The sequence below is a fragment of the Lissotriton vulgaris genome, chromosome 7 (genome assembly GCF_964263255.1).
Source record: "Lissotriton vulgaris chromosome 7, aLisVul1.2, whole genome shotgun sequence".
Lineage (NCBI taxonomy): Eukaryota > Metazoa > Chordata > Amphibia > Caudata > Salamandridae > Lissotriton > Lissotriton vulgaris.
Window position 1 is genome coordinate 1,245,490,469 of NC_141695.1, and position 12,350 is coordinate 1,245,502,818.

A 12,350-nucleotide genomic window follows, 5' to 3' on the forward strand; every position below is an offset into this window, starting at 1 on the left:
GCTCAGAAACCATCATTATTGGAGAGTCACAGCGGGATGGCAACCCTCACACCTTCAGCCCTTGATGACCCGTTAAGAGGTGCTTGAAGGTGACTGAGAGGGAGGGGCTGCAGCTTCAGGAGCAGGGGCATCTATTCAGATGCAAACAGCTTGAATGCGCCATGTCTATGCGAATTAGGAGGGCTTCACACATTTCCTTTCAGGCCAGGGCCCCAAACATCCTAGAACCGGCCCTGATTACACGACGGCGCAGCACTGGTTCTCTTCACAGAGCTTAAATATTGTCACTACATTGTGAACAAACCTCGGTTCTTCAAACATGCAGTCTTAATTTAATTAAATGAAGAAATGGCACAATCGCACCCACACAGATTAACAAAGTATGGAGGACAATCAGTCTCCTGGAGTATCTCCTGTAAGTGCTGTACATCACAGTGGGGGGAGGGGGGCAAAACTAACATTTTGGAAAGAGCCTGATTTCTCGTTGTCTTGACCAGGAGGCAGTGAGGAGCCCTACCCCACCCTGAAAGAGACCAAGATTATACTAGAATACTGCATGCCCACCCCTGTGCCCACCCTGGTGGATCCTGTTCCCCCTCCTGTGATGGCTCCTTCCCCACCCCAGTGATGGCTCTCCCCCCCCCCGCCGCCTGTGATGGCTCCTGTACCCCCCCGCCCCGCCCCGCCCCGCCCCGCCCCGCCCCCCCCCGTGGTGGAGCCTGTCTCTGCCCTGGGTGGCTTCTGTCCCAGTCCTGGAATGGCTTATACAGCGCAGGTGAAGTTCTTGATGGGCCTCTTGTCAAAAAGGCTCAGCTAAAAAAAATTAATATGAAACGGTGGGCGAGTGAGTAAGTGAAGGGATGGGTGGATGGCTGGATGAATTAGTGAAAGGGTGAATGGATGAATGAAAGATTGAATAGATGGATAATGAGAGAAGATGGATGGATTGATGAGTGAGTGGAAGGATGGAAGAGAGAAAAGGGAAATAGCTGGATGTATAGGTGGAAGTGTAGCTGGATGGGTAAAAGGGTGGATGGGTGAGTGAAAGCATGGATGAGTGAAAAGGTGGATTATGAGTGAGTGGGTGGATGGATGAGTGACATGATGGATGGGTTGATGAATTGATAAATGCAAGGGTGAATGGATGGACAAATGAGTGAAAGGGTGGATGCAAGGATGGATGAGTGAGTGAAAGGGAGGGTATATGGACAAAAGGATAAATAGATGAGTGAAGGAGTGAAAGGATAAATGGATGAGAGAAAGGATGGATGAGTGATAGGGTCAATGGATGGATTCATGAGTGGATTAGTAGATGGATGAGTGGGTGGATGGATGGAAGGATGGCTAAGTGAAAGGGTAGATGGAGAGAGAAAGGGAGGATGGATGGATGACTAAAAGGGTGAATAGGGTGAAGGGTGAGTGGATGGATGAGTAAGTGAAAGGATGGCTGGATGGGTGAAAGGGTAAATGGCTGGATGGATGAGTGAATGGATGGATGGGTGGAAGAGTGGATGGATGAGTGTACAGATGGATAGGGTGAAAGCGTGGATGGATGGATAATGGATGGATGAGTGAAAGGGGGGATGGATGAGTGAAATGATAGATGGAAGGATGCATGGTGGATAGATTTGCAAATTGTTGAATATGTTTGGATATGGCTGGGCTTACTTATATACTATTACGCGACCTCTGATGTGTCTGTAAAACGTATCCAATTGTCCTGAAGTTTTGTCCTGAATTTTGACCTCCTGTCCTGAATTTGTGTCCTGAATTTCGACCCTTTGTCCTGAATTTTTACTCTCACCGTCCTGAATTTGCACCAATGCCAGTTGGTCACCCTAAGCCTGGCACTCCTCGCTGGAGGAGCCCAGCCACTCACTGACAGCTGCCGAGGGAGTGAGTTACAGTGTCGGATTCGAGCTCACACAGTCTGTCCCTGCGGCTGCTCTGCACATTAACAAGAGAAAAGAGCAAAGTTCAATGCACACCGACTCTGGCCTCAGCTGGGACATTAATGGCATGCTCATGGGCAGAGTCTGTGCCAGCTGAACAGCAGCGCTCATTCACTGTCCTCAGATGCTGCTGAGCGCCACTCACTCAGAGCCACTCACTCAGAGCTCGGTGCCCTCTTCATGGTTAACAACAAGAGCGCAGACAGACTGCAGACAGTAGGCACTAGAGGTCATTCTCCCGCTCATCTGACAATATTGTGCCATCCCTCTACCCTTTCTATTCTTCACCTTTGCTCAACTGTCACCTTCTTTCCCCCTTCTCTCTCCTTTTATCCCCTTCCTGCCTCTTTCCTTTAATCCCCATAATCTTTCTTGTGTTCAGCAGATTTTCTATCATGTATGTCCTATTTTAGCGTTCTCTCCTTCCCTTCTTATTTACCCACATTACACTCCCTGCACTTCTTCCATCCATTCCATTGAGCATTCCCTTTTCTTTCTTGCATTGACCACTTCTTTCCTTGCTCACTCATTGTGTCCTTCTTACTCTTCCCTGCTTTGTCCACCACCCCTTCTCCATCTCTAGAATCCTCTTTTCTTTATTTTCCCAGCCCTTCTGTTTCTTCTTGCTCTATCTTCCTGTTTTTTCATTTTTCTTTGCTGATGTTCATCTCTTGTTCTTTCGCTCTCCCTTTCGCCCCTCTAGTTGTTTTATTCTCTCTGTCCCTTTCTTGTTCAATAAAAATGCTTTTCAAATTTCTCCCACCACCTTCTGTTTCTTTCGTTGGTCATTAGCCTCTTAAGCGCTGCGCCTATACCAACGGCCGACGGCACCACTACCTCGGGAGTGCTGCCGTCGGCCGTTGGACGTTCCAACTGCACCTGCGCAATGGAACGTTCAGCACTGGAGCTGGATGTTCCAAAGCAGCTAAGGTGTTAATTTCTCTCAAATTGTCTCACCACTTGGGCCTCTCTTCCTCACTTTCTCATTATCTGGTGTCTCCGTCCTCTGTCGCCCTGACCCATGCAAACATAGCTAGCATAAGTGCAGCAGGTGCAATGGCACCAGAGCCCAATGATATCAGAGACCCCGGCACTGCTATTTGGCTTTCTTTTACTATCCAGCAGGTAAAGGGGTACCCTCCTCTTTAAAGTGCAGGAAGCACGTCATCTGCACCACGAAACACTGAGCGACTTTGAAGCAGCCACTCCGTTTTTCACAGTTCGCGGCTGATCTGGAGGAAGCGCATTCGATATAATAGGGCGCACTGACCCTGTTTGCGCCCTGTGCACCTTTTGAAAGGTGCACAATGGCGCAAACAGGGAAAGTGTGCCCTATGCGTAAGAAAGCCCCACGAATCCCGTCAGCTTGAATACTATATCTAACATATTACCCTGTCTTAAACTCTTGGAAAAGGTCGCTAAATGGTATTAGTGCAATACAGCACCCCAACAGTACATACAATAAATATAGCGTTTTATATAACTCCATTATGGTTCATCGACCATTAACATGTTGACCTCTCCAATGCATGCGTTGTACCCAGTTTTCATTCCAATCCTTAACTTGTTACCAAATCCTATAATGACATAATATAAGTAAACAAGCTTTTGCGTAGTGGAGCAAGAAGTACTTTTTCCGAAATCAATAGGAGTTTAAATAACATATGCTATGAGTGGCGAAACGCTTCCCAATGAATTCCTAAACACCGTGCACTTCAGTTACACTGATGTTACATATTCTCCTCCGTGTCTGCCAGCTTCTTACACAGTAATGCACTTTAACCGTTCCCCTCAATCCTGGAAGCCCTCAAAATTGGATTAATGTTTTAAGGATTTTATGCATAGATGCATCAAGCTAAACACAGCTCGCAAAGGGGCAGATTCTCAGAATCTGCTCCTTTGCGACCGGTATTTTTGCATTTGGTATGCATCATCCCAAATGCAAAAATCGCAATTAAAGAAATCGCAAAATTGCGATTACTTAAATTGCTGTTGCAATTGAGATTCCTTAAATGCAATGCATTAAAGTTAAAAAATAAGCGATTTCGCTAATAGGGGGAGAAAATTACCATGAAGTTGAACTTCATGGTAATTTGCAAAAACTTTGAAAAATGCACTAAAATGCTTTTTTCAAAGTTCCATTTTACACACAAACATGCCCTTAGGGCATGTGTGTGTGCAAGATGTACCCATATGCAGATTTCAGGGGTGCAACAGGGTGTCCAACACCTTGGCACCCTTGAAATTGCAATCTCAATTTGCGATTCTCTAATTGAGAATCGCAAATTGAGATTGTCTTCCCATTCATTCCTATGGGCCTCTAGGCCCATAGGCCCATATGTATGAACACATTTTCCCATAGACACAGAATGGGTAAAACCCTTTGATACATATGGCCCATAGGAATGAATGGGGAGGTATTCCTTAATTGCGACTCGCAATTTGCGAATCGCAATTAAGGAATTTTAAGAAATCGCTATTTTTTAAGCGAGTTATTCATGTATAGCATTTTGCTATTCCTTATTAGCTAATCCTTATTTTTCACTAATAAGGAATCGCAAAATGGATGCTTGAAGAATCTATGGGTAGCTCCTTAAGATCTTTGGCAGGTGCAGTCTGATCCCAGGGAAATATTTAGGTTAAACATCTCAGTCTAATTAATTTTTTACAAAGTCGCTTGTTGAGCACGTCTTTCATTGAAAAGACCATGAGACACTGGAGGAAGTGTTTTAAGCATTGATTGAAAATTACACCATTAAAAAGCTTTCCTTTTCCCTGTCATCACCGATATTTTGTCCTAGAATCATCAGTTCTTGAAATACTTTAGAAAAGTATACCTGCCAACTTGCAGAACAATCTCACTATGTGAGGAGGCGGCAGGGCCCCTAAAGAGACGGGGCCTCGTGCAGAGAATTACCTACAAGCAGGGCACAAGTCCTAAAAAAAAAAGTGGGGGACGCTGATGTCACGTCAGGAAGTGACGTTACGAAACGTGACTTGCACCATCAGACTCATTGCCTCCCCTCGCTCACCCCTTAGATGCGATTGCATCAGAGAAGCCAGTGCGTGAGCAGTGTTCTGAATGAGCTCTGATCTCGCCCCAGGGAGGCCAAAGAGTGAATGTGTGGCTCCATTTTCTCAAGTTATCGAGCTCCTGGTAAAATAAGTGGGGAGATGCCGTCCACCCACGTGGTACCCCACCTCGCAGGGGCGGCTCTAGGCTCATGGTGGCCCTGGGCAGGGAGTGTAGTTAGGGGGCCCTGGAAGAGGGGGTCTGGGCGGGGTGGAGCGCGGAGGCCAGTGAAGAGGGTGGGGGGGGGGGGGTGGTTCACGGTGTTTGGAAGTGGAACAGAGCCGGAGGCTGCCAAATCCCTGCCAGGGGCCGCAAAATCCCTGCCAGGGGCCGCCACACAAATATGTATCCATCCTCAGAGGATTAATATATTAAGGATATATATTGGCGTGGTGGCCCCTGGGGTTTGGCGGCCCTGTGCAGGTGCACAGCTTGCACATGCCTAAGGCCGCCCCTGCACCTCGAGCCCTGCCTACAAGGCACGTTTGAAACCCCACCCCCCCAAAAGAAAAGCTTGCTGAGGCTGATGCCGATGTCCTGGGGTGGGGTGCCAATGGATGTTGGCAGTTCAAAGGCCACGGAAAATGAGTTCGGAAAGCCACTATGTATAGTGGTTTCCAGCTCGTTTTCCCTGCCACGTGTGATATGGGGATCCTCACCGGGAGACTGCGTGATGGGAGACGATATTTGACCGTGTGATGGGAGCCGATATCTTGTGTCACATGGTGGCAAAGTGTGAGTTGGCAGGTATGGAAACGTCCTGGGATGGATATGTTATCATTCTTGCTAAAGTTACAAGATGATTGTCTGTCACCAGGAATGCAGTGTTAAAGGGTTTTAATTTAAGAACCTAATACATTCTGGAAGTTGAAATTGATTATATTGTACTATCACACCTAAAACAAGGCTTTCTAAAAGAAAAATCAAGCACCAGATAACTGAATGCTTGCTAATATGGGATTATCTGGCACCTTTAGTTCTGGGCTATCCATCACTGACACCTGAGGTCCTTCTGTGGAGTAACTTACATATGTTATTGTAAATCTGTACATCAAAAGGGGCCGTAAACAGCAGTCATAGGATTCATTATGCCTTCAAACAATAGCCACTGTAAAATGCGTTTCCTTTGCACATCTTAAGTTCCTTTCCTAAACAGCACATTACCAATCTCATGTGCACAACACAGAACCAAAGTCACAGGGTTAACAAATCCAACAGCTTCTGTGTCTCACCACACAACATATGTCTTACACACATTTAGTTAAACCTTGCTTAAACATACCGCTCATCACATACATAAGAAGGCATAATGGCTATATAAATGGCAAGTGGTTCCCATCTAGAAACCAAACTGCATAGGCTGAGCAATGAACCAATTGCCACCCAGCATACCAAAGAATGGCATACCCATTCACACACATAACACATTACAAAGGTCGTTATTGGATCAACCATAATTAATTATTGAAAGCACTAAACAAAGGTGGCTAAGCAATGATAATATCACATCACATCACATTCTTACCATCACATCACATCCCTAACATCACATCACATCCCTAAAATCATATTCAGTATTAAGTAGTGATCAATAATATGATATGATAAAGACATTTAATACAGCGCACAAATTACTCCCGGAGGAGAATCTTGGCGCTGCACTACTTACAGCTGTGGCCCGTGCAGGTAAGAGCGGTGGGGCCGTGTGGGAGGGTATTTTGACGGATGATGAGGAGGGAAAATGTAGTATTTAATTAATTTTCCCTCACCATCGGCCGTCGAAATTCCCTCCAACCGGCCCCACCGCCCTACCGCTATTACCTGTACGGGCTGCGGCTGACTACTTTGAGAGGGGAGAATATTCTAAAACAACCAAGTCATCAGCCCCTTCTAGAAGGAAGTGAAATCTGCGCAGGAGTGGAGACTAAGGGGGAGTTTATTCCAGTGATAGGAGGCTGTGTACGAAAATGATCCACCCACTCTCTTGAGGGACATTTGCAAAGGATAACCAGAAGCGACTTATCCGAGGACCTTTGGCATCTGCACGACAGATAGGGTTTTAATCAAGTAGATAACTGGGCAGGATTTGTGGAGTGCCTTCTGTGTCAGACAACATAGTTTAAAAACGACAAGCTTTCTAATCGGCGACTAGTGAGGCTTCCAAAGCATCGGGGAAGCGGGCGAGCATGAGGGAAGTTTGCAGATAACGAGCAGCAGTGTTCTGGACCTCCTGCAACTTGGACAGCAAGGTGTTGTTTACTGATGTCAGCAAAGCATTTCCATAGTCCAGGCAGCTGATAATGAGAGCCTGGACAAGAGTTTTCCTAACGCTGCTGGGAAGCTTAGGGTGGGCCTTATTAAGGGACTTCATGATGGCAAAGCAGGTGCCGCCGGTGGCATTGATTTGGTCTGTCATGGAAAGTGATTGATCTAACTTCTCTCCCAGATTTTTCACTAACTGCTTAGTTGAAGGGGCAGGGCCAAGTTCAGAAGGCCATCAGTCGGTAAACCAAAGCTCAGCCACTTTGCCAAAACACATAATCTATGTCTTGTCACTGTTTAATTTTAGATAGTTGATAGTCATCCAAGCTGCGACTTGCCTCATGCGATTTGCAAATTTGCTTTTCACTTAGTCTGGGTCAGGGCCAAATGAAATAAGGAGTTGAGTATTGTCTGGTACAACACGATCACCACATCACAGGCTCTCACGATCTGAGCAAGCGGCGGTACGTAGATATTGAAGAGAGTTGGGCTCAGGCACGAACCATGGGGCACTCCCTTGTTTAGTTGGATTAGACGTGACTTGAAGGAGTCCAAGCATACTTGTTGTGTTTGAATAGCAAGGAAGTGGTTGAGCCAACTGCATTACATAAACCCAGGGAGGCCACAATGGTAGAGACAAAAAGATGAGATTTCACAAAGCTATTTAACGCTTTATAAAGTTCTATAGTGGAGTTCCCTGCTTTCTCAATTGAAACTGCCATTAAAGCTTTCCATGCTGACCTGATCAAATTATGATAAACTCCAAGCCTCTGACCCTTAGGGATTTAGCGGAGCACCATTTGGGTTCAAGACTTTGCAAATTGATTTCTCTTGGTGCTGAGTGTCTGAACTTCTAAAAAGAGACAAAGGATGATTTTCTGAGAGGTGCAATATAGTCCAAAGAGCTAGTTAAAGAGTCATGATAAATAGACAGTGTTGTATCCACATCTGATTAAGAGGAAAGTGAGGGGGGTTAAAGATCTCCATGAAGGCAGAGGAAGTGACTGAATTCTAGTTATGCCATGATCTGTTAGCTTCTTTCATTGGTTTGTCACAAACATTGTTACGTGGAATGGAAAACTTGATTAGATAATGATCTGACTAGGTAAGCGGCAGCAGAGAGTCATGTTACTTCCTCAACGTTGGTAAACATTTGATTCATCATATGACCTGCCCTGTGTGTAGGTAGGTCCAGACAACATCTGTTTGAGTCCGAGGGATTCCAGATCTGCTAGGAATTGAGTAATGCCGGGATCATCAGTGTTCACCTCTTGTTCTTTCGCTCTCCCTTTCGCCCCTCCAGTTGTGCTATTCTCTCTGTCCCTTTCTTGATCAATATAAATGTTTTTTAAATATCTCCCACCACCTTCTGTTTCTCTCGTTGGTCATTCATTTCTCTCAAATTGTCTCACCACTTGGGCCTCTCTTCCTCGTTATCTGGTGTCTCCGTCCTCTGTCGCCCTATCCCACACAAACATAGCTAGCATAAGTGCAGCAGGTGCAATAGCACCAGAGCCCAATTATATGAGGGACCCCGGCACTGCTATTTGGCTTTCTTTTACTATCCAGCAGGTAAAGGGGTACCCTCCTATTTAAAGTGCAGGAAGCACGTCATCTGCACCACGAAACACTGAGCGACTTTGAAGCAGCCACTCCATATTTCACAGTTCGCGGCTGATCTGGAGGAAGCGCATTCGATATAATGCCGCTGACCGCGCGACACGCAGGGGAGCATGGGCGGGACAGCGCCCTAGTCTCACACGACGGGCGAGCAGAGCCCTTAGCGCGGCACCCCTCCCTGAGCCTACCTCCTTGCACGAGCAGCCAATAGGGAGGGCTCACCTGGGAGATGGGGGGCGTCCCTTCAGGTATTTAGCGCCGCAGCGACTGTGAAAGGTGCACAATGGCGCAAACAGGGAAAGTGTGCCCTATGCGTAAGAAAGCCCCACGAATTCCGTCAGCTTGAATACTATATCTAACATATTACCCTGTCTTAAACTCTTGGAAAAGGTCGCTAAATGGTATTCGTGCAATACAGCACCCCAACAGTACATACAATAAATATAGCGTTTTATATAACTCCATTATGGTTCATCAACCATTAACATGTTGTCCTCTCCAAAGCATGCGTTGTACCCAGTTTTCATATCAATCCTTAACTTTTTACCAAATCCTATAATGACATAATATAAGTAAACAAGCTTTTGCGTCAAATGATTTTGCAAGATGGAAGTGCATAGTATGTGCCTTCTGTCTCAGGTCCATTTTTCTCCTGTGCACTCAAGCCTAGCAGCGTAGGGGAGCAAGAAGTACTTTTTACTAAATCAATGGGAATTCAAATAACTTATGCTATGATTGGCGAAACGCTTCCCAATGAATTCCTAAACACCGTGCACTTCAGTTACACTAATGTTACATATTCTCCTCCGTGACTGCCAGCTTCTTACACAGTAATGCACTTTAACCGTTCCCTCCATCCTGGAAGCACTCAAAATTAGATTAATGTTTTAAGGATGTTATGCATAGATGCATCAAGCTAAACACAACTCGCAAAGGGGCAGATTCTCAGAATCTGCCCCTTTGCGACCGGTATTTTTGCATTTGATATGCATCATCCCAAATGCAAAAATCGCAATTAAAGAAATCGCAAAATTGCGATTACTTAAATTGCTGTTGCAATTGAGATTCCTTAAATGCAATGCATTAAAGTTAAAAAATAAGCGATTTCGCTAATAGGGGGAGCAAATTACCATGAAGTTGAACTTCATGGTAATTTGCAAAAACTTTGAAAAATGCAATAAAGTGCATTTTTCAAAGTTCCATTTTACACACAAACATGCCCTTAGGGCATGTGTGTGTGCAAGATGTACCCATATGCAGATTTCAGGGGTGCAACAGGGTGACCAACACCCTTGCACCCTTGAAATTGCAATCTCAATTTGCGATTCTCTAATTAAGAATCGCAAATTGAGATTGTCTTCCCATTCATTCCTATGGGCCTCTAGGCCCATAGGAATGAATGGGGAGGTATTCCTTAATTGCGACTCGCAATTTGCAAAATGGATGCTTGATGAATCTATGGGTTAGCTCCTTTAGATCTTTGGCAGGTGCAGTCTGATCCCAGGGCAATATTTAGGTTAAACATCTCAGTCTAATTAATTTTTTACACAGTCGCTTGTTGAGCACGTCTTTCATTGAAAAGACCATGAGACACTGGAGGAAGTATTTTAAGCATTGATTGAAAATTACACCATTAAAAAGCTTTCCTTTACCCTGTCATCACCGATATTTTGTCCTCGAATCATCAGTTCTTGAAATACTTTAGAAACGCATACCTGCCAACTTGCAGAACAATCTCACTAGGTGAGGAGGGGGCAGGGCCTCTAAAGGGACGGGGCCTCGTGCAGAGAATTACCTACAATCAGGGCACAAGTCCTAAAAAAAAAGTGGGGGGACGCTGATGTCACGACAGGAAGTGACGTTACGAAAGGTGGCTTGCACCATCAGACTCATTGCCTCCCCTCGCTCACCTCTTAGATGCGATTGCATCAGAGAAGCCAGCGCGTGAGCAGCGTTCTGAATGAGCTCTGATCTCGCCCCAGGGAGGCCAAAGAGTGAATGTGTGGCTCCATTTGCTCCAGTTATCGAGCTCCCGGTAAAATAAGTGGGGAGACGCCGTCCACCCACGTGGTACCCCACCTCGCAGGGGCGGCTCTAGGCTCATGGCGGCCCTGGGCAGGGAGTGTAGTTAGGGGGCCCTGGAAGAGGGGGTCCGGGCGGGGCGGAGTGCGGAGGCCAGTGAAGGGGGGGAGAGGTAGGGGGGGGGGGGCCAGGGTGTTTGGAAGTGGAACAGAACAGGCTGCCAAATCCCTGCCAGGGGCTGCAAAATCCCTGCCAGGGGCCGCCACACAAATATGTATCCATCCTCAGAGGATTATTATATTAAGGATATATATTGGCGTGGTGGCCCCTGGGGTTTTGCGGCCCTGTGCAGGTGTACAGCTTGCACATGCCTAAGGCCGCCCCTGCACCTCGAGCCCTGCCTACAAGGCACGTTTGAAACCCCACCCCCCCAAAAAAAAAGTTGTTGAGGCTGATGCCGATGTCCTGGGGTGGTTTCACACCCCTTAATGGATGTTGGCAGTTCAAAGGCCACGGAAAATGAGTTGGAAAGCCACTATGTATAGTGATTTCCATCTCGTTTTCCCTGCCACGTGTGATATGGCTCCTCACCGAGAGACTGTGTGATGGGAGCCGATATTTGACCGTGTGATGGGAGCCGATATCTTGTGTCACATGGTGGCAAAGTGTGAGTTGGCAGGTATGGAAACGTCCTGGGATGGATATGTTATCATTCTTGCTAAAGTTACAAGATGATTGTCTGTCACCAGGAATGCAGTGTTAAAGGGTTTTAATTTAAGAACCTAATGCATTCTGGAAGTTGAAATTGATCATATTGTACTATCACACCTAAAAACAAGGCTTTCTAAAAGAAAAATCAAGCACCAGATAACTGAATGCTTGCTAATATGGGATTATCTGGCACCTTTAGTTCTGGGCTATCCATCACTGACACCTGAGGTCCTTCTGTGGAGTAACTTACATATGTTATTGTAAATCTGTACATCAAAAGGGGCCGTAAACAGCAGTCATAGGATTCATTATGCCTTCAAACAATAGCCACTGTAAAATGCGTTTCCTTTGCACATCTTAAGTTCCTTTCCTAAACAGCACATTACCAATCTCATGTGCACAACACAGAACCAAAGTCACAGGGTTAACAAATCAAACAGCTTCTGTGTCTCACCACACAACATATGTCTTACGCACATTTAGTTAAACCTTGCTTAAACATACCGCTCATCACATACATAAGAAGGCATAATGGCTATATAAATGGCAAGTGGTTCCCATCTAGAAACCAAACTGCATAGGCTGAGCAATGAACCAATTGCCACCCAGCATACCAAAGAATGGCATACCCATTCACACACATAACACATTACAAAGGTCTTTATCTGGATCAACCATAATTAATTATTGAAAGCACTAAACAAAGGTGG

At 45.8% G+C, this 12,350-nt stretch overlaps 1 protein-coding gene across 2 annotated transcripts in view; it reads left to right on the forward strand.

Moving 5' to 3' along the window:
* Positions 1–12,350, forward strand: part of CDHR2 (cadherin related family member 2) — a 464,115-nt gene that overhangs the window by 8,401 nt on the left and 443,364 nt on the right. The window lies entirely within an intron of this gene.